Source organism: Anguilla anguilla, chromosome 16, assembly GCF_013347855.1.
Source record: "Anguilla anguilla isolate fAngAng1 chromosome 16, fAngAng1.pri, whole genome shotgun sequence".
NCBI lineage: Eukaryota > Metazoa > Chordata > Actinopteri > Anguilliformes > Anguillidae > Anguilla > Anguilla anguilla.
In genome coordinates, this window is record NC_049216.1 from 11,052,546 (window position 1) to 11,073,533 (window position 20,988).

Consider the following 20,988-nt stretch of genomic DNA (forward strand, 5'->3'; position numbering starts at 1 on the left):
TTTTTATTATTATTTAGCCGTTTTGAATTATTAAATAAAATATTAAAGACACCGTCGATGGTTTCTTTTTTAATAGATAATTTACAATTGTCAAAAATGCATATGAGGTAATCAGCTAACAAACATAACCAATGCTGCCAGTCCAGGTGAACATAAACAATACAGTTTTGACAATTTGAGTCATTACAGCTGTGCGGAAGACAAATTAATTAAAGTTCAAATTTGTGCTTTTTATCACTACATGAGGATCTTTTCCACGAGGACATCCCAGATGGACAGAGATAGGCGCCATTCAGACAAGTGAACTATGCTAAGCATCCCCAGTGCAAAACTCAATCTCCCGAATATTATCAGTGCCTTTGGCCGAAATGGGAGATGACGTCACTCTCTGACAAACAGCCTTATTAGTAACAGCTGTGTGTCTGTTCCCTCCGCGTCCCATCTCTCTTATGACAGATGACTACACTCTGGAATGCCTTGGCTGTTACCTTGACAATGACTTTTTCCTCCTGCAGGGTTGTGGAAATCGTCCTTTAGCTAGCACCCAGTAAACTGAAGGTCAAGGTTCCTGGAATTGTGTGTGTGTGTGTGGGGGGGGGGGGGGTAGGTAAAAAAAAACCCGCAAGCGCAGGTGGCCCATCAGGGGACAGGTAACACAAAGCTTTAACCAGTAACCCTGTCCTCTTTCATTGGTTACCTGGCAACAATGAGGACCCCAAAGCACTTATTGTACATTAATTCAATCTAAACACAAAGTGTGCAAAGACGCAGAGCAGGCCCCCACACCGGGGGAGAGCCGTTTTGATGTCGTAAGTTCAAGCTCATTTGGAGAGATGAGAAACCCTATCTGAATATTCCTCACACCCCCCTCCAGGACCACCTGGCTGTGGCTGTGTTTAAATAGGGCCACGCATCCCTGAGAAGCTGGCTAAGAAATATAAATTTAACCGTCGCGTTTAAGTGGAACCATGTGTCCTTTGTGTTTATACCGTTCTTCATTTTCTGATACTTGCAAATGTCTCGATTAAGTCTGTTAATGTTGCAGGCGATATTCCAGGACATCCTGGGGACATGGAGAGAGAGAGAAACAGAGAGAGAGAGAGACAGACAGAGACAAAGAGAGAGAGAGAGAGAGAGAGGGAGGGGGGTGTGAAAGTGAAAGTAGAGATGTGTCGACTGTAGTTTCTCTCCCGCAGGCTGTGCATTACCTTGTAATGACTGCGCAAGTTGGGGACTCGCCACTCTTCTCTGTATCAGTACTCAGACACTGCCCCCTAGGGGTCAGTTATAGGAGGACATGGTGAAATAACTTGTCAAGAAAGCCTGGTATGAGGCTATTTTCCGCAACCTGTCTGTTTATGTCTGCTTTCGTACTGACAATAAAATGCAACCTGTTAATATTGTTAAAAGAGCTATCCGTATTTTTTGTAGAATTCTAGTAGTAAAAAAGAAAACCTATGCACAAAAAAATGTGTTTTATCGTCATGATGTAGCCGAAAAGAGAAAATCTTAGCTCATAAAATTCAGGATTGATTGGTTGATTGATTGATTGGCTGTCTGATTGATTAATTTATTGATTATTTCATTACTAGTCCTGATTGGCTGCTCCCTTGCTGAGGGTCGATTCCTATATGGCTACAGTAGTACCTGGAGCAGAAACATCAATAATCCCTGCAGGACAGGAAATAGGACACCTCAAAAAATTTGTTTCACTGAAAGCCAATGCAAGCTACAGCACATCAGAAACATTACATATCACTGTATTTAATAAAACCTTATGAGGTCCTTAAACAGCAATGAAATGGACTGCATAAATGCAATTCTTAATGATCATTTTCAGAGAGCGATTACACAGTCGTGTAAACTGACTGCCAATGCAAAACATACAGTACCAGAGCACCAGCACGGAAATGTAATAACATCTACAGTAATGGGAATATAATCTCCTTTGGGATTTATACAGATCTTAAAATGTGATGATAGCAACTGCGCCATGTAGAAATGGTGGAAACTCCACTTACGTTATTCATGATTCGTGTGAGCTTCGCTTCAGATGTCAATCCGAACACACGGTCAAGCTGGCAAACCCAGGAATGGTACAGAATTATTGCATCTCCCTGTGCACTTTTGAGATGTAATCAGTTAACATTAAATAATGTGTGGCCAAGGAGCCTACACCAAACTAAATCAGACCGTACCGATGATGAAAATGCGTTTTTAAAATTTTTCTATTTCACATCAGCAAAGAAGCTGTACTCCTGGAATGGAAGGGCGCCAGGTAACGTGTGAATTTTTATGACACAATAAGTTCTAAAGAACATTTTTCCAGATAAATATGCAGTTTTGCAGGGAAAAGGTTTGAAATCCCAGCCATGCCTTGACTATATGAAATAAATTCCCAGAAGCAAGTAATGTCAGAAATATAAGCATAGAATATGGAATATATTGATATTGCATGGTTGTCAATAAATGAGTGCATACTGCATAGGCAATGGCTTTTCGGGCAATTCCGATCATGGAGGGTATGTTTGCATTTCTGTTCCAAGCAACTACCAATTCACAGACTAAACAATTCACACAGGAACACAAGAACAGCGTTCTGCAGGTATAAAATTAAGAGGCATAAATACAGCACACATGAGATGTATACACCAATCGGACACTAGAGGGCACTTATTCACGTTATGGGGAAGAACAGCCTCCCTGCGCGAGTGCGTTGGTTGTAAACCTTTCAGACAGCTTTTCAATCATTTACGATCGTACACACCCAGCTCCACAAGTCAGGTTCTTCACGCACAAGCATTTTTCGGATCGTGAAAAAATCCAAGGAACACCAACGTAGAAAGCAAAAAAATATCTGCAAAAGATCTAATAGCCATTTTCTTCCAAAATAAATGGGGAAACGGTGCTGTGTGTCTGCGCGCGGGGGTGGAGCGCTCACAGCCCAAGCAGTTCCATGCCGCGCGCTGGACCCTGCCCTGCAGAAACCGGCTGTAACGTCCCGCCAGCGGTGATAAATAATGCAGCGGCAGACTGCGGAGGCTGAGCCCGTCACGTGCGCTCCCCGTGGCTGGCAGCACAGACGCTACAGGGAAAACGAAAAAAAGCTATTTCACCACTAAGGATGCTCACCTCTGTGCCCGTCACTACGTCTGCATTTTTCTGTTATCTGCGCAAGCATATTCACGCATCTGTCTTATCTGAGAACGACTCTTTGATAGGCCATCTGTATGTGTCAAAAAATATAGATCTGCTCTCAGCTTTTGTCAGCCTCTTTCTGCCCAGATGAGAGTCTAAAATGACTCTTTCTTTTTTTCTTAACAGAAGCACTGTCAATTTCCCTTTGGTGTTTTCACCGCCTGTCCCAAGCGGGACACCTAGATGCTCCGGCCAGGAGCCACCGAGGGGGGAGCGTGCGTCACCCCCCCCCCCCCCCCCCTCCCCCGGGTAAGGTGGGGCAGAGGAGTCTGCCTCAGCAGCCGAGTGCCTCTCCGTCCTGCTGAGTCGGCTGTATTTGGAGGGGCGTGATTGGGCGGAGTGCGCGGGGCACACGAACAGCATATGTGCTCCCCTGTAACGCGCTGGGGAAGACCTCCCACTTGTTCATTAACATTCAACCCTTGCTCAGACTGCATCAAGAAACTCCACTCCCCTCTACTACAGCCCCCCCCCCCCACACTCTCTTTCTCCTACTCTCTCTCTCTCTCTCTCTCTCTCTCTCCCCCTCTTTCTCTCTCTCTCTCTCTCTCTCTCTCTCCCTCTTTCTCTCTCTCTCTCTCTCTCTGCATCACTCTTTCTGACCAAGACTCTCCAGTACTCCAGGAATTCAGCACTGGGGCTACAAAGTGAGACGATGAAGGTAATACAAATGTTTTTTCTTCATTTTATTTCAATGCAGATTCAGATCTCATCTGGCCAGCCTATCTGCTAACTAAAGTAAAATGCGGATGATTTCGGGGACCCCGAGGGAACGGCCTTTTGGGAATTCACCACGTTTCTCATAGAGACCCGTGTGCCAAAATTTATATCATACTTCAGGTTGTGAAAATAATTTGTTAATCGGTCCAATATTATCATGATTTATATTTTTTGCTTCTTGTATTTTTTTTTTTTTTTAAGAACTGTAAGATGATATCCTGGGCAAATATTGATTTGTTAGAAGACCTTAAATTTGTGTCTGTGTGTACTCTGGTCTTTTTTCTTTTATTGCGGGATCTACCGCTCATCTGTCGGGTTAAAGTGATTTGCATCAGTCTTGATCTTTTATGCTGTGTGTGGAAGAGCAGTACTCCCTGTGCTTTGGCTCAAACTTAGCCATGATTCAGAAAATAAATATGGCTTGGGTTAAGTTGTAAATATGTATGAAGCTACTGTACACACTCTTTTTCATTATTTCGCAGTTACATTTAATTACTTTTGAAACCATTCAGTCTTGCTTGTGGGGCTGTTTTTGGATGTGAAGTTTGTTTGGTTTTTGCAGATAGAATAGAGATTATCAAAGCCGTGTATGTGCATGTGTGTGCGCGTGCGTGTATGTGTGTGTGTGTGTTTGTGCGTGTTTGTGTGTGTATGCGTGTTTGTGTGTGTGTTTGTGCATGTGTGTGTGTATGTGTGTGTGTGTGTGTGCGTTTCTAATATTAAATGGGGCTGCCCAGGTTGGGAAGATGAATAGAGGATATGAAAGAGGTGTTGCAGTGTAATATCCTCTGCCATTCAGTCCGTCTCTCTAAAAGAGAAGACTGATGTTGATTACAGCAAAAAATATCTGTGGATGCAAAACATTACTGGACACAAATAAAATCTCATTTCCGTCGTACACATGGTAATGCCCCTGATATTGTGTTTCATATTGCTGTTGTGTGTTATTAAAGCGTATCTATTCTATTATCTTATAAATATATGAAATTATATTAGACCTACCTAAGGTCCAAAACCAAAATAAAGGCTTGCACGTCGCTGTTGGTGCTTACAATAAACACAAGATATGTGCGTTCAGAGATCTGAGAAAATTATTCTCTGGCTCCCTAAAAATATTTTTTTCCAAGCTTTTAAAGAATCGCTTTATTGGGACTAAACAGTGGGAGGAAGTTTATTCTGTCCTTTTTAGTCTGTTGTGTTGTATTTCATGCAGGAGCCTGTAACTGAGTGAAAACTATGAATTTTAAATAGAATGCATTGGAGAAAATCCCTTTATAATGATTAAAGCACGTAGCCAATGAAACCTACTGAATAAGCTCCTCTTATTTGTGTTTGCTGATACCGAAACAATTCAGAATTAAAGATCTGACACCTAAGTCCACAGTGGCTGTCTCCATGGAGACCCAGTCGCAGGTAGAATCAAAAGTCAGATTAGCCACCAATACGTGGCCACGTTGATGGTTTTGACTGACTGTATCAGTACACACACCCTACCACTGGGGGCAGTGTTTTACCAGGGGGACATTCTGGGTCTGGGGCTGGAGTTGGCAATAGTCAAGAGGACTACATTTGCACTAAATAGCTACATGTATTATAGAGACCCATGATACAATGACATCAGCAGGTGAACACACTTCCATGTACCACCCTGTTAAATACCTTCTGCAGCATTGTCTGCCGAGGGTGTCATGTAAAGGTGTCAATCTTTAATCATTTTAATGAGACGGGGGGCATTTTAGAGTGCCCTGAAATTAAGTAGTTTGAGAACCTCCTGAATTAAACGAATGCAGGGACAGCTACTGTGATTAAGACCGAAAAGCCTCTTTTCAGCCGCATTAGATAGCCCGCACTCCGCGTCCTATTATCAACTAATCCCGTCCTCTGAGAGGGAATATTAATAATACTCATAAATCTGACTGACAGCGAATAGGAGGTGAGATGCCCTCTCCGTCAGAAACGTGGAAATCAATTCATCACGAAGGAGAAAGAAAAAAACACGTCTAGTCGAGAGCAGGCAAAGGGCAGAAGAGTTTTAGAGACAATTAAAGGGTGAGTGCAACGACAGAAAGCAAGCCCGTCTCCCCACTCACCAGCTCATTTTTAGCAGGACAATGCCGAGGCATTCCCATCTGCAATTTCACTTCTTTTTTTGGGCCGGATTACTGATGAACATACACCTGCTGCAAATACCTCAGAAAAATGAAGATTCGGTTAAACAAATTCCACCTGCGGTTGATTACTTAAAGGAGAGCCTTTGGCATCTCTCCATCTAATTTGGGGTGTCTTGCCCGTGCGGGACCTGGACTGCTCTGTGACGTGTGTGTCTGTGCGGAGTACAGACTGCGCGGTGAGCTGCGGTGTCTATGCAGGGTGCAGACAGCGGAGTGCAGGCAGCGGTCGGTTCTGGGAAATAATGAAATAAACGTTGGTTCGGTTGCATCGTTTTACAGCGCGGTGCTATAAATGGCTGACATCAAAGGATGAATCATCTGTAATTCCAAGCTTTAAAAATTCATTTCTACAACTAAGTGCTATGGACAACACTGAAGAGCCATCTCAGTAACCCAGTAACTGGCAAACTAATGAAATCCTGAAGTTAAAAGGCACAGTGGGCTTCCAATGACTCTGCATCCAGGGAATAAGTTTGGTAGGCCACACTGAGGACTCATAAACGGCCATTTTACAGGGCTCTGAGTGCAGGCGTAACCTGTGATGATAGATGTGATGTCATAAATCCGTTTTCCTCCGTTTTCAAACACCAGTTGATGCTTGTCTGTTTAAAACCTAAGTTCAAATTGTTGTAAGGTCATAATAAATGTCATTTTAGGCATCAACGTTAGACTACAGCGTTATTGTAAATAGGTCCTAGGACAGAGCCCTTTGTGCCTTTTAATTTCAATAAAGGGGATATCCTCCCTCATGGGGTAAAGTGGCTGTTCTAGGAAAATATATTGTGTAGGTATGTATAGAAAATCTATACAGATAATCTCAGCTGGAATATGACCTAGGGAGGAAGAATATAACCAGTGTTTTGTGGGTAGAGATGTGCTTGGGCAGTATAACATGTATGGGGAATATAACCTATACTGGATATTACAGATACTGTGTGGGGCAGTGTAGCCTATGTGTGGGAAACAGCCAGTGACGGTGGGCACAGAGACTGGGTTAGGACAATATAACTTGGGGAATATGACCTGCGGTTGAGGGAAAAGCCCTGTAGGCTGGCAGGCTGTAGTCCTGCACTGAGGGACCGCAGCCTATGAGCAGGGACTATAAGCCACTGCTGCAGAGGACCGAGGCCGGGCTGAGCTCCCCCGGCTGATTTATGAGTCTGGAGAGGGGGGCTCTGTCGCTGCTGGGATTTTAACGGTGATTTGCGTCCGGGCTGGGAGAGGCGGTACTGTGATTAATGAGCGGGGCTCAGCCCCCAGTCTGTCGGCAGGGGCTCACCAGGGTCGCCGCATCGCGGCAGAGCTCCAGAGCCCCTCCCCCTCCTCCTCCTCTCCCACCCCACTGCCCCGCCTCCATTCACCAGGACACGGAACGGGGATTACTCTTACAGGGATTACACAAGTACTCTATACACGGGGGGGGAAACAACACACACACACACACACACATATACACATACACATACACACAGACACACACACACACACACACACACACACACACATAAACATGCACACACACACACACACACACACACACACAAACATGCACACATATACAAATATACCATCACACACAGACATGTTCAAACATGCACACACATGCACAAAAGTACACACATGCGTGTGCTTACACACACACACACAAACACACACACACACACACACACATAAACATGCACACACACACACACACGTCCACACACATACACGCACACACGCACACGCACTTGGCACACACACAAGCACATGGAGAAGGGAACAGAAGATTAATATTGTTCTCACTGGCTGGGTCCTCACATGCACATCAAACACAGGGAATGGGCTCATCCCTTATCTCGCGGTAGTTTCATTTCATTTTAGTGCCGCAATGGGCTTTACACTGGAACGCAGATAATGTACAGGTATTGAATTTTAAACTTTGCGTAAGAGCGCATGAGGTGGATAATAGGTGGAGGTTTTCTAGTTCTAGACTGGAATTTTTATTAGGTTATATGAGGTTTTAGTTTGATTGTGCGGTGGACAACGCAGCGTGAGGCTGTACGCTTTTTAAAAATGTAATTACGCGAGTAAACCTCCCGCTATCGCTCAGACACCACGGTCAGTTCTTCACCTCAGCAGACGCATCATAATGCAGCATAGCAGCTCTGATATCTTTATGACTGAAAGCCCTCGATAATGAACCCAGAACCCTGCTGGTACCAAGGACACATTTTTCAGTGCGAATCGGACGGCTCGTATGCTCCCAACTGCATTATGGGATGCAAGCGGCAGTCAGTATAAGTCAACGACGCGTCCTTGGGACCAGCAGGTCACAAGGTTGACTGGGGCTGATGTTTTTTTGGGAGCTAATAAATGGCAAGTACTGCTGTGACACTGACGCTGTAAATGAAAGACCAGCCAATATAAAGCTGGCTGCTAGTCTAGTTGTGACAAACGTGGAATCGCCCAATTGTATCGCTGAGAAGAGGTTGTGGGAGTGTCTTCTAAATGTATGGTCATAAGTCAACAAGGTTACACAGGTACCATGAGTGCACAGGCAAACATAGGGCAGAGGAGGAAGGTCCAGGGCTCAAACAGTAAAAGTCTTCCAATTAACTCTGCCAGCTGATTTCACTAATTAGTTCTACCTGCTGGGTAAAGAATTGTGCTACAATAATGAGCAAATCCAGGTGATTGGAACAAAATACTGGCATACTTTCAGAACCTTGATTTTCCACCTCTTTGTCAGACCTGGCTTTCCAAAATGAAATTTGTAACAAGATATTTTTAGGGAACAACTGCAAATGTAATTTTATTAGACATCGGGATCAATAACAGCAAACTGCTCATAGACTTATCCTATTAAATCAGGCAAGTATGCATCATTTAGATTACTAGTTATAAAAATAATGCAGACCTGATGACCCCAAAAACAACAACACATCTTTTCTCCAAGTTGAACTGCATGAAACACACTAGACAGTTAAAAAGGAAGAAGAAATCATTCTCCACCATGGGGCCAATGCTGAAGAGGGTATTTTATCAGCCTGTTTCTTCACTGAAATGGCACCCAGGCCAGATAACACACATCTAAGAGCCTTCCATCTGTAGAGATCCTTCAGTCTCTCAACTGCCAACTAGCAACAGGGATCAGCAGGAGTGCTGCTCCTCTCTCTAATCATCTCAGCTTCTGTCTTTGGTGGTGATTTAGGGGGTGCACCTCCTTCTCCCCCCTCCCTCCTTCACTCCCCCCCCAATCAGCCCTCCCTGGCCAGCCTCACTGCCCAGACCAGCCACTGCTCCTCCGTCATAACATGGGGGTGTGGAAGGGGAGGAGGACTCCTCTCTTGTATGGAGCTCCGTCACCACGAGGAAAAGCCCCCCTCTGGCGTGACCCAGGCTTACCCTGGCTCCTGTACCCCCCTGGGAGACGGCCAGACCCCAGATGCCCTTCTCTCCAAACCCAGAAATGAAGTCAAGGCCCCATGGGATCCTGAATGACATCACCGATTTAAGTATTACACCTGAGCAAGGTCAGATATGGCCAAGTCTCTCTTATAAAGGTGATGGAGATCACATTGAGATTTACAAGCTAAATGAAGGTTAAATACAGTATAATTTAATAAGAAAACAATTAACTGCATATTGCATTAAATACAATCAAATATAACAGCTTCTCTAGGGTTTGGGCTGCTGTGTGTATGTGTATGTGTATGCGTATGTGTGTGTGTGAGAGAGAGAGAGAGAAAGAGCGAGAGGGAGAGAGGGAGTGAGGGAGAGGGAGAAAGAGAGAGAGAGGGAGAAAGAGAGAGAAACAGAGAGAGAGAGAGAGAGAGGGAGGGAGGGAGAGATTCCACTGGGACTGTCAGCGCTGCTTCAGAGCTCTTCAGTCGAGTACTGCAGTCATCAAATATTCATCAGGGAAATGAGGGGCCGACACTGCGCCTGACGGATGGGTGGGGGAGGGGCGCGGGGCGGGGGCAGGAGGGGGGAATGGGGTGGGGAGGTGGGAGCAGGGGTAGGGGTAGGTGTAGCGGCAAAGGCAGGGGCACAGGGGAGAGATCAGAAGATGGCAGTAGTGGGTTTGAGGGGCGGAGCCTGGCGATGACAGCAAATGTTTTCTAAATTTAGGCGGTGATTCTGTAGGGGCGGAGCTAATCCTCTTTGTACTCTTTGTATAATCTGGCCACAGGATTATGATGTTTACTCCTATGCAAGACATCCACTCTCCATAATGACGCCCCTCTGGGATTGAGATGGGTTGTGGGGAGAAGGGAAGGGGGGGTGTTCATTTGGGCTTCAATTTCAGGATTTTTGTGTTTGAAAAAAATCGCCTTCATTGTTTTATTTGCTTACACAATAGTAAGACTGTCATCACCTCTGCATGCAGGAAGTGTATCATGTGCACCGGACTGACAGATTACATATCCTGCAACTGATCCTTTGGGTTAACAGAGCTTAGGATGGGATCTGACCAGACAACCTACTGTGAATCACAGCCTGGGTGGGGATGTGATCAGAGGGTGCTAAGGAAGTGTGGTGCTTTTTTGGGAGTGATTTATCGGAGGCTGACCCGCCAGTTTTCGGCTGACTCAGTGTTAAGGGCCTCCTTTATGAGGTTGAAATCTGAAACAGACTGCCATTGTGCAGACCCCATGTCTATTGTGTCGGCCTTAGGATGTTAAAAGCTCCCCTTATGAGCGCTGAAATCTGAAACAGACTGGCATTGTGCGGGCCCCATGTCTATTGTGTTCGCTTCTGGGTGACTCAAACGGACTGACCATCTGTCGGGGAGTTTCCGGAATTTTCCCAACGCCCTCCAGCTCCGGGGCTGGATTCAGCTCCTGAGGTTTGCCCATTCACTGAAACCACAGTCACCATATGGCCAAAGGACACGTAAGAAGGTTCTGTGAGGAACAAAAACCCAGGTATAGTGTTTGGTTGGACATACCATTAGCATTTATGAACGAGAGTTGCAATATCCAGTGATTTAGACACATTATTGAAACACTCAGTTATGAATTTAAACAAAAATGGCTACATACATTCTCTCAGGTTAATACATATTCAGTTGCCTCAGAGAACGCCATTTTAACGTTTGAGTTAAAACTGCCAAATTAAATTTGAAAAGAAAATGGCTATTCTTTTTACAGAAAGCAGCCCAAGGTCTCTTTCAAACCAAAGTGTGCCACTGCACATGAACTGCAGCACATTGGTGGCTGATTAACGCGGTGAGAAGGCCCATTGGGTCTCCTCGAATGGAGAACGTTTGGCGTGACGCCAATCAGCCGTCTCACAAGCGCACTTTGACCTTCTGGCGGAATGGAATCCCGCGCGTACCGGGGTCCTTCCGCCGCGGTCCGGCGAGCGGGTCCGTGGGTCTTTCCCCGGATTAAAATTCATAAGGGAAGTTTCCTCGGTCCCTCCTTCTTCGCTGAGACTAATCGCGTGTTATTTTCCTTTAATGGCGAGGCGGAGCGCTGTACAAGTTAATCAATGGTACGGGAACAACAACAACATCTGCTTGAGCCAGCAGGACCTTCTGGCTGCTCCAAAGCCCAGAGGCAGTATGTATGTGGGCAGCAGGGTGGGGGGTACGGAGGGGAGGGGGGGTTGTGCTGTTCGGGGCAGCAGGAGTAGTGGGTGAAAGTGGGTAGCCCCCCTCCCCACCCCCCACGCCGTAGAACAGCGCAGTCGGGATGGGGGGGGGGGGACTGGAGAGCTTAAATCCTCCAATGGTGGCCCCGCCCCCTTTCTCTCAATGACAGGAATCATATGCAACATAAAACACTTTAGTCTCCTTTTAATGGTCACACTTAATCAACACAGCTCACTGTATAAAATCTGTGGAGGTGAAAAAAAATGGAATAAATGAATAAGTTTAATAAATTAAAGTAATAAATGAAAGAAATATTATTCTAAAGGTACGAAATGATGGGCTGATTTAGAGCAGGTTATGACCACGATAAGCATATGCGCAATTTAAGATTCTTCCTTTGGTCAACGCGCGTTCATTTCAAAATGCAGGGAAAAAGCAAAATGGAGTCATCGCTGATGGCTCAGACAGCATGGACCATTTAGGGTCCAGCTATACGTTTACGAGAGGAAAACTGGCTTTGGAATAGTCACGCGTCCCCAGGCTTTTCGGTCGTACAGCCACCAGGAAGCATCCCCTGTGATACAGGACACCTGGGAGAATGACATCACGGGGAGCAGTGAGCATGCTCAGTAGAGACCTCACCTGTGCTGTGACTCCAAGGTGGGCTTCTGTCCCTCCCTCTCCATTATCCTGTGCACCATTCACATCCACTTCCTGTTTAACGCTAAAGTCAACAAATCTGTCATTTAAAGAAGAACCCCCCCCCCCCCACACACACACACACACACACACACACACAACCCCCTCCCACCTCCCATCTGTTGGGCTCGATACCTCCTCATCCCAGGGCCTCTCTGACTTTCTCACACAAACACACACACACATGCAAGCAAACACAGAAACACACACACACCCCCACAAACATACAGGCAGACACTCACACACAGACACACACACACACAGGCAGGCAGACACACAGGCGCACTCACACACACACACACACCCACACGCATGCACGCACGCACACACACACACACCCACACCCACACACACACACACACACACACTCACACACGCGCACGCACACGCTCTCTCTGACATCAGCCCCCCCTCAGTGTGGGAGTGGTGCTGCCGGTCGGGTGGGACGGGCCAGTGCGCTCACGGTCCTCCTCCTCTCTGGATGAGCCGACGGGATCGCCAGGTCATATCCCAATCCCCCTCTCTGCAGCTCGGGCCGCTCTCCCCTCCGTCTCTCTCCCATTTCCACTGGGGGATCTTTACTTCCCCTCGAACAGGAATTACCTCTGCGCCAACGGCAATGTGTCCAATACGGTAAGAAAACTACATCTCTTTGTTTACGCGTCTTCTTCACTTATCTTACTTTATGTCCTGTTTTTTAATACGTATATACGTTTTATGGTGGGGTGCCTCAGGAGACGAATCAGTGTTTGAAGTTTGGAGTTTGTGCAGGGGCGCCAGGTCGCTCGCTTGTGTACCAAAGAGGTGTTGTGGTGCTGTGGCACAGCTGCTGCTGTCTTTATCACACAGAATCCACGTATCACACAGAAACTCTTTTATCCTCGTCTGTCCTTCTGCGGTCTGAGTCCAGATGGGGCTTCTGGGATTTACTTGTGTTCATGAGCAAAAAAAAAAACAAAAAAAAAAAAAAACAAGCCTGACACAAAATCAGGGGATGTGGATTAAATATCGGTCCGTGTCGAAAGCAGCGAAGCGAGGAGTCCGTATTTAGCGTTCCGCGCGTTCTACCTCAGACGTGGCAGGCCGGTGCGTTTCCGAGCGGCCGTTGCGCACCGGGGTTGTTCCGGCCTGTGTAAACGAACCGAAAGACCCCTGATGGAGCAGAGCGACGCAGCGGCGAGAGCTCGGGAGAGAGGGAGGGAAGTTACGGCGAGCGCGGTCCGGCAGCGGGCATGGGGGGGGGCACGGGGACTGGTAAGCGTCACACTCTCACTCTTGAGAGTCCAACTGTACTCGGTTGCAAACCAAACATTTGCTCTGAGTTTATATACTCTGTAACACCCCCGATGCGCCCGCATAATAACATGCAGGAAGGAGCACTGAAATGTCCGCACATACTCACACATTATCTCAATTGCTGCCTTAAAATACAATTACTCTCACTCGTGTGAGCACCACCTCACACTCTTGCCGGTGAGAAGAGACCGGGCTCTGCTCTACCAGGACAGCTTTCATGTGGTGTGCGGTGGGGCGGCTTCATACACTGCAGCCCCCACCCTGCCCCCCCCCCCCCCCCCCCCCCCCACAGTGTAAAAAGCAGCCCATGCATTATTTATGGGTAATAAAAGCCTTCTATACGCAGAAGCATGCCGTGCCCTCCCGCCTGCCTGCCGCCCTAACACCACGCTGTTCGGTGTCTCTTCCCCGCTCTTCATTGCCCTTCCTAGCCGGGGTCAGAGGTCTCAGGTCAAAGGTCACATGTCAGAGTACTGTAGTTTTTGACCTTCAGGGGTTGACATGATTACCCTGGCTGGGAAATGTAGTTTTCGAGCCCCCTTAAGATACTGTACGGCGAATGTGACTCACACACTTTGCAAGCGCAGTCCTAATTCTGGGTGCAGTATGTTGACAGTTTAATAGGCATTTATTTGATTTCAAGAGCTCAATAAAGTGTAAATGAAACAGACTATTGTAATGCATTAGCGTGATGCATTTTCCAGTCGGGAGCACAGGCCTGTATAATCCATCATAGATTGCTGAATGGGGAGACTGTATTACAGAGACACAGAGAAAACGCTGCAGGGAAAGGGGACCAGCCGGAGAGTCGCGTGGCGCAGTCCAATGGACTCTCAAACCAGGAGTGAGACCCCCTGTGTGGGCAGGGGTTCGATCCTCCGCCACGGCACTTCCTCAGCATTAGGTCCCTTCTCTATCCGTTACCCTCTCTGCTTCCTATATGTCTGAATAAAACTCAAATATGAAAGGAGGGCAGACCACGTGCTCTCTTCTCTTTAAAAATAAGAATGGGCACGAATGGGAACAATTGTGGACAGTGGGAAAGGAAAGCAGAAAAAAAGTGCGTGGCTTGAAAGTTGGTCTGAACCTAACCCTTGTGTTCGGTTTGGGTCAAACTGACCTACTTTAAACTTTTAGCAAAAGAGGAATAACGCGTTCCGTGAAAATGATATATTTCAAAATCAGTGACTAAACCAGTGCAAAATTGGTTTTGTGAAAATGAAATAGAAAAACAATTTTTGGGAGTCCAATTTTTGTGTTTGTTTGTTATTCATATGCATTTGCTTTATGTCTTATTATCTGTGTGGTTTCTTTGATTGCAATAAAGTAAAGATTAAAAATAATTGAGAGTGTTCGTTTGAAAGAAGAAATATCAATCATCTACTGTATGAAACCTTGTTTCATTTAAATGTTTCAATGATAAACATGATTTATGCCACCCACGCCTTCATTATAGGGGATTTTTTTAAATGCTATAAATCACATCTTTAGCACAAATGAATGATACTCGCTGTTAAGTGTGATCTAGCCAAGATAAATTACAACCATTAACAATATATGCTTTATATTGTTTGGAATTGAGATGAAGGTCATGTACATTATATTGAGTATCTAACAGGCAAACAGTTTCACAGGTGCTAGTAAGTAAACAGAAGGCAAGGGTTAATTCATGTGAAATCTGTCATCCTGATTTAACCCCTTGTATTCTGTTATATCCCCCATATTGCCCACCATCTATTGGCCCCCTCGCGATGACATCACACAGGGCCTAACGCACCACGCCAGCACTATAACCCTGCTCACAGAGCCCCAAATAACAGGACCCGCACACACAACTTTATTTAAATAATAACAGAAGAACAGCCTGCCATAGTTTACAATACAGCTGTGTCGTAGCTGTTGTTTTATCAGCCACAAAGTTTATGTGGACATCTGTTTGAAGCTGAAGGTTTTAGATCGTCCCCACATGCTTTTTTGTGTATTTGCACTATAGCTGTTATAAAGTATATGCAACATCAGCCAGGTTATCTCAGAAGATGTTGTGATGCATTGTATGTGTATGCATCATTACATAAAATCAGAATCAAGAGGTATTTCAACAGAGAGCATGCACAAATAAACTTCTTCTCTGGTACTCCGTTGCAAACCAAACATTTGCTCTGAGTTTATATACTCTGTAACACCCCCGATGCGCCCGCATAATAACATGCAGGAAGGAGCACTGAAATGTCCGCACATACTCACACATTATCTCAATTGCTGCCTTAAAATACAATTACTTATTACAGGACAAAATTAAATAGCTTCAGGGAGCCAAGCAAAGAAGCACGAATTGGGCCGTATAAATGATTCACGGGTACTTAATTCGGTTATTCGATCGCAGCCGACAGTACCTCTGCCACTGTCGCATCCGAAGGTCACGCCATTTGCAGAAAACGCAGTTATCAAGCGGGATTTACATTATAGACTATTCACGCTTATAACTGATTCTCTTTAGAAGTTCTTTCGAGATTCCCATTCCCATATGTGACGTGTAGTAGCTATACTGCTTTTACGTTGGCTCATATTGTTAAGCACAGTAAAAATTCCGGTGTTAATTGAACTCTGAGAGCGTAAATATGAGCCCAATAGGGACCATATGTATTCTGTGCGAGTTGATTTAACACTGAACATTTTATTGCGTTACAGTGTAGGCCAACAACTTAGTTCTGTTCTGTCACCATGTTGGTAGCCCAACTGCACACCGGCACCAGGAAGCAGATTGATCTCAGCAGTAAGCGGTTTGTTCCAACAACCGGCAATATGTGAAAATCGCGCGGCTCTGTCATCACCCACCGAGAGCTCGGGCAGAGCCCTCCTGTCGCAGGTTTGAGCCTCAGCATTTCTTTCGTCATCAGCCGACTAGAACTAGGAAGGCGATGTATCTCATAATATAATTACATAACGGTTCTACGATCCTCTGTTTACAAAAAAAAAAAAAAAAAAAGCGCAAAACGATAGATAGCTTTGTATTATGAAATAAACTTACAGGGTTTATCAAGATGAACATTTTATATTTGCCACATTAGCATATTATGTTTACCACTTTGCACAAGGATTATGCGATAATTTTCTTATTGCCAATATAGCCAGCACAGATACAATGGGCTGGTGGCTGGGGTGACCTCTATAAACTGTGCCCTCCAGGTTTTATGTAAACACACCTATAACCAGCTTTATTGCCCTTTGACTTGGAAACAGCAAATTTATACCTAATTACCCAGTCTTACAACCACAAAAACAGCAGTAACTCTTTAAATGTTTCCATCCTTCAAATCTATAACTGGTACCCAAGAATCATTTGAACAGACTAGGCTATTTCCGAGATGCACAACGGTCCAAGAACACCATAACTCTGACAGGACTCGCAGTCATATTTATCCTGAAACCACAACTCCCTTTACAAATGTTCTTTCCCCTTCTTGTTTTATCCCTTTTACAATTTGCTCGTGTTCAAATAGCAGCCCCTTCTTGTGGTTTACCTGATTGCATATTTTGTCGGGAATGCGCAGCCGGGATCGTACAACGGAGCTGGCGGTCTGGCTTGTTAGCCTTTCTGTGGGAAGGAAAAAACAGCACGTCCCCGAATATTAAACTTTAATGTGCTGCACTTAAATCGGCTTCCTGTCTCTGCTCCTCTCTCTCCCCCTCTCCTTTGTCTTTTCTTTCAATCTTCCTTTCCTCTTTTCCTTTCGTTCGCTCACTCTCTATGCTCTATTCTGTATGCTCCCCGTTCTTCACTTTTTTCCAGTCGTCTTTGAATAAGGTTGCCCCCTGTAAGGAGCAGAATGCTGTTTCTGGATCCCCTGCACTTAATTCAGTTTCCTGCCCCTGCCATTCTCTCTCCTCCTCTTTTTTGTATTTTCTTTCTTTCTTCCTCTTTTCGTTTCTTCTGCTCTCTCTCTCTTTGCAAATTGCTCCTCGCGCTTCACCTTTTTCCAGTCACTTTTGAATAAGGTTTACCTGTATGGAGCAAAATGCTTTGTTTCTGGATCCCAGGCAAAATGTGAAGGACAATGTGAAATACAAAGCAAAGCTGGAGTAAGCCACGTTTGCCTTCACATCGCTATAACTCTATTGTTTCTTTACATTTACGAAAAAAGCCTGATTTCCATTAGTGTATGAAAACCTTCTTTCAGAATCAGTCCCGCATCGCTCCCTGTCATGGTAAATATTGCCCGTCTATCGACACAAAGACACAGTAAACAAAGCTCACAGCTGCTCGAAGGTTTTAATATCCTCGTCTGGCCCGGCAGAACAAAAAAAGAAGAATTTAAGTACTTTAATTTTTTGGCATAATACCATTGTCTTGGATGACAAAAACAAGTTGCAGAGAAAATATATATATTTTTAAATATTATTTTGTTTTAATTAAGTCTTTCAGCATAGTAGAATATACGGTTTGTGAGATTAAGACTAGAGGCTCCTGTCCCATACAGAGGAGGTTGGGGAGGCTGTGGCCTTGTGCAGCATTACTGAATCCGCCCAGCACTCATCACTGTCACTCAACAGTGTGCTGTGTCCCCATCAGCGCCGCACTGTAACGATGAGCATCTCAGTGGCATTCTTATTTGGTGGAATATGTTGTTGCCTGATTGTGTAGTATGTCTCCGTCACTCGGTATAGGCGTGTATGAATGTTTATAGTGCTTAAAAGAAATTATGTAGCGCTTATGAAGAGCGTGTATTTTGGAACACTATTTTTAAAAAATGTATCTATATGTATATGTAGGGCGGTACAGTGGTGCAGTGGATAGCGCTGTCGACCTCACAGCAAGAAGGTGTGGAGTGCGCATGTTCTCTCCGTGTACGTGTGGGTTTCCTCCGGGCACTCCAGTTTCCTCCCACAGTCGAAGGACATGCAGGTAGGCCAATTGGAGACTCTAAATTGCCCAAAGGTGTGAGTGAATGGTGCGTGTGTCCGGCGATAGATTGGCAGCTTGTCCAGGGTGTATTCCTGCCTCTCACCCAATGCATGCTGGGATAGGCTCAAGCAACCCCCGCCTGCCCAGGATAAGCGGGTATCCAAATGGGATTTGAAATGAAATGAAATGAAACAATGAAACATGAGGTTAAAGCACTGACTGTCAGCTTTAATTTGAGGGTATTTATGTCCATATTGGGTGATCCGTGTTGGAATTACAGCCCTTTTTAGGGCAATTATGTATAACACACACACACACACACACACACACACAATGGTGTATCTCACCATTTCCAGATAACAGAGCCAGCCTTAACTGTAGGATCAATATCAATTACACTCCCATGGAACCGCGTGTCTAGATGAAATGGTTCGTGAGACATTATCAATAGTCTTTCTGGCTTTTCTCTGTTTTCTTTTTCCCTTTCATGCTCTCTGAGTCTAAAAATTTGTTTTTCTTTTTCGCTCCCAGTCCTTGTACTATACCGCGGGTTCTGCGCATAACAGCGTATATTTATTCACTGACGGCGTCTTGCCATTTTACTCGCGTATTTACATTTGCGCGACTGCACTGCAGTGTGGCGAGCCCCGGTCAATAACGGCGAGTTAAAGGCGTGACTCGCGCCCCCGCGCTCTCCGGAGCGCGACGCGGTGCGCCGGCAGGGGGAAGACCACGGTCCCGCAAGTCTGGGTAATGAACCTATCAGCGTTATTTATTCCTCCCGGCAAACCGGCCTTTCTGTGACATACGGAGGCCTTCGCGCCGCGAAACGACCGCCCCCGGCACTCACACACACACACACACACACACACACTCACACTCTCTCTCTCACACACACACACACACACACATACAGTATACACACACACTCACACACACACACACAGCGCGCATCGGCGCATAGATATTTACGCCCGTTCTCAGGGCAACACACTAAACGTGATATTTATTATGAATGCATAATTTATATCGCAATGCATGCCTAAAATTGCACAAAATTATAAGCAGTTCTCACATTTGTCATTTGCTCTAGTGTGCAAGTAAGTAAAAAAATATGTTTCAGTGTTAATAGTTATCCATATCTTGTCATTTACTATAATAATAATACACACTTTTCTCATACTCCAAGCTCTTTACAATGAGGAGGGGGAAACTCACCCCAACCTCCACCAATATATATATAGCACCCACCAGGGTGATGCACAGCAGCCATTTTGCAACAGAATCCTCACCACACATAAGCCAAGGTGGAGAGAGAGAAAATTCTTAACCAGTTAAACTGGGGGATGATTCCTCAGTGAGTGGTCGAGACAGCCAGGTTGAGAAGTTAACCAGGAAACAGAGGGGAACCCCCAGCTCTCTGCCATGATTGTCATGGGACATTTAATGACCACAGAGAGTCAGGATGTCTGCCCAAAGTCTCCAACCGCACAGTGTCCCCATCACCGCACTAGGGGTTCATTTGACCAGAGGGAAGGTCGCCCCCTACTGGTCTACAAAGACCACTTCCAGCAGCAAATTAGTTTTCCCCAGAGGCCTCCCATCCAAGTTCTAACCAAACCCAGACTTACTTAGCTTCAGGCATTCAGCAGGATACATGGTGGCATGGCTGCAGGCTATTCATTCCTTTACCTAGAGGGGTATTCTTATTCCTCCTTGTCTTTAGGTATTCAAAGTTTCATTTTTTAGCATCACAAGGCACTTAGATGCATTTATAAATATGACCTGCCATTATGGAAACCTCTTCCGCAATATCGGAGCGTGCCACGACTCACAACAGCACCAACCACATGATATGGTCCCAACCGGTGCCGTAAATCACATGCGAAACCCCCTCTGCAACGGCACTGCAGCACCGTGCCGCATTCAAATGGCAGCCAAAGCCCTCAGCCTTTGATTTGAGGGATGATGGAAGGGTGGCTAATGGCACGTTGAGATCCTCTTGGCGTGCCTGATAAACAGTGCCTTTTTAACGCCGCGAAAGAAAGCGCTAACTGTATTTTTCAAAAAATAATGAATACATCTTTGCTGCAACCCCTTTTGCTAGTGGCACCCAGGGAGCCGTTTCAGATGTGCGATAGCTGCCACTTCTGGGGGGGGGGGGGGGGAATATGAATTATCAATGAATCCGTGGCCCACGCAGCTGAGCTCGCTCACATGTAGCGTGTCGCTGCTCTCCTCTCCTGAGTTCTGAGACAGAGGCAGAAATGGCAGGAGCCCGTTCGTCAAATTTCACCAAAGGGCTAAAGAAGCACAGCGCTCGCACACGAGCCTAGCTTAGCGGTCACGCCGACACACGACATGGCGCACGCACGGCATGATGGGAAACATAAGCTCCTTACAGGAAGGCACGAAAACCG

The 20,988-nt window shown here is 45.6% G+C and overlaps 1 protein-coding gene across 2 annotated transcripts in view; it reads left to right on the forward strand.

The window, feature by feature from the left end:
• The first annotated feature begins 3,704 nt into the window (after nucleotides 1–3,704).
• Nucleotides 3,705–20,988, forward strand: part of LOC118215841 (synaptic vesicle glycoprotein 2B-like) — a 44,101-nt gene continuing 26,817 nt past the window's right edge. The window contains exon 1 of one of the 2 annotated variants that reach the window (XM_035396855.1): nucleotides 3,705–3,859. The gene's annotated coding sequence lies outside the window, so the exon portion shown is untranslated. Of the gene's footprint in view, nucleotides 3,860–12,753; nucleotides 13,003–20,988 lie in introns of those variants that run through there. The other variant, XM_035396856.1, reaches the window with a different exon arrangement.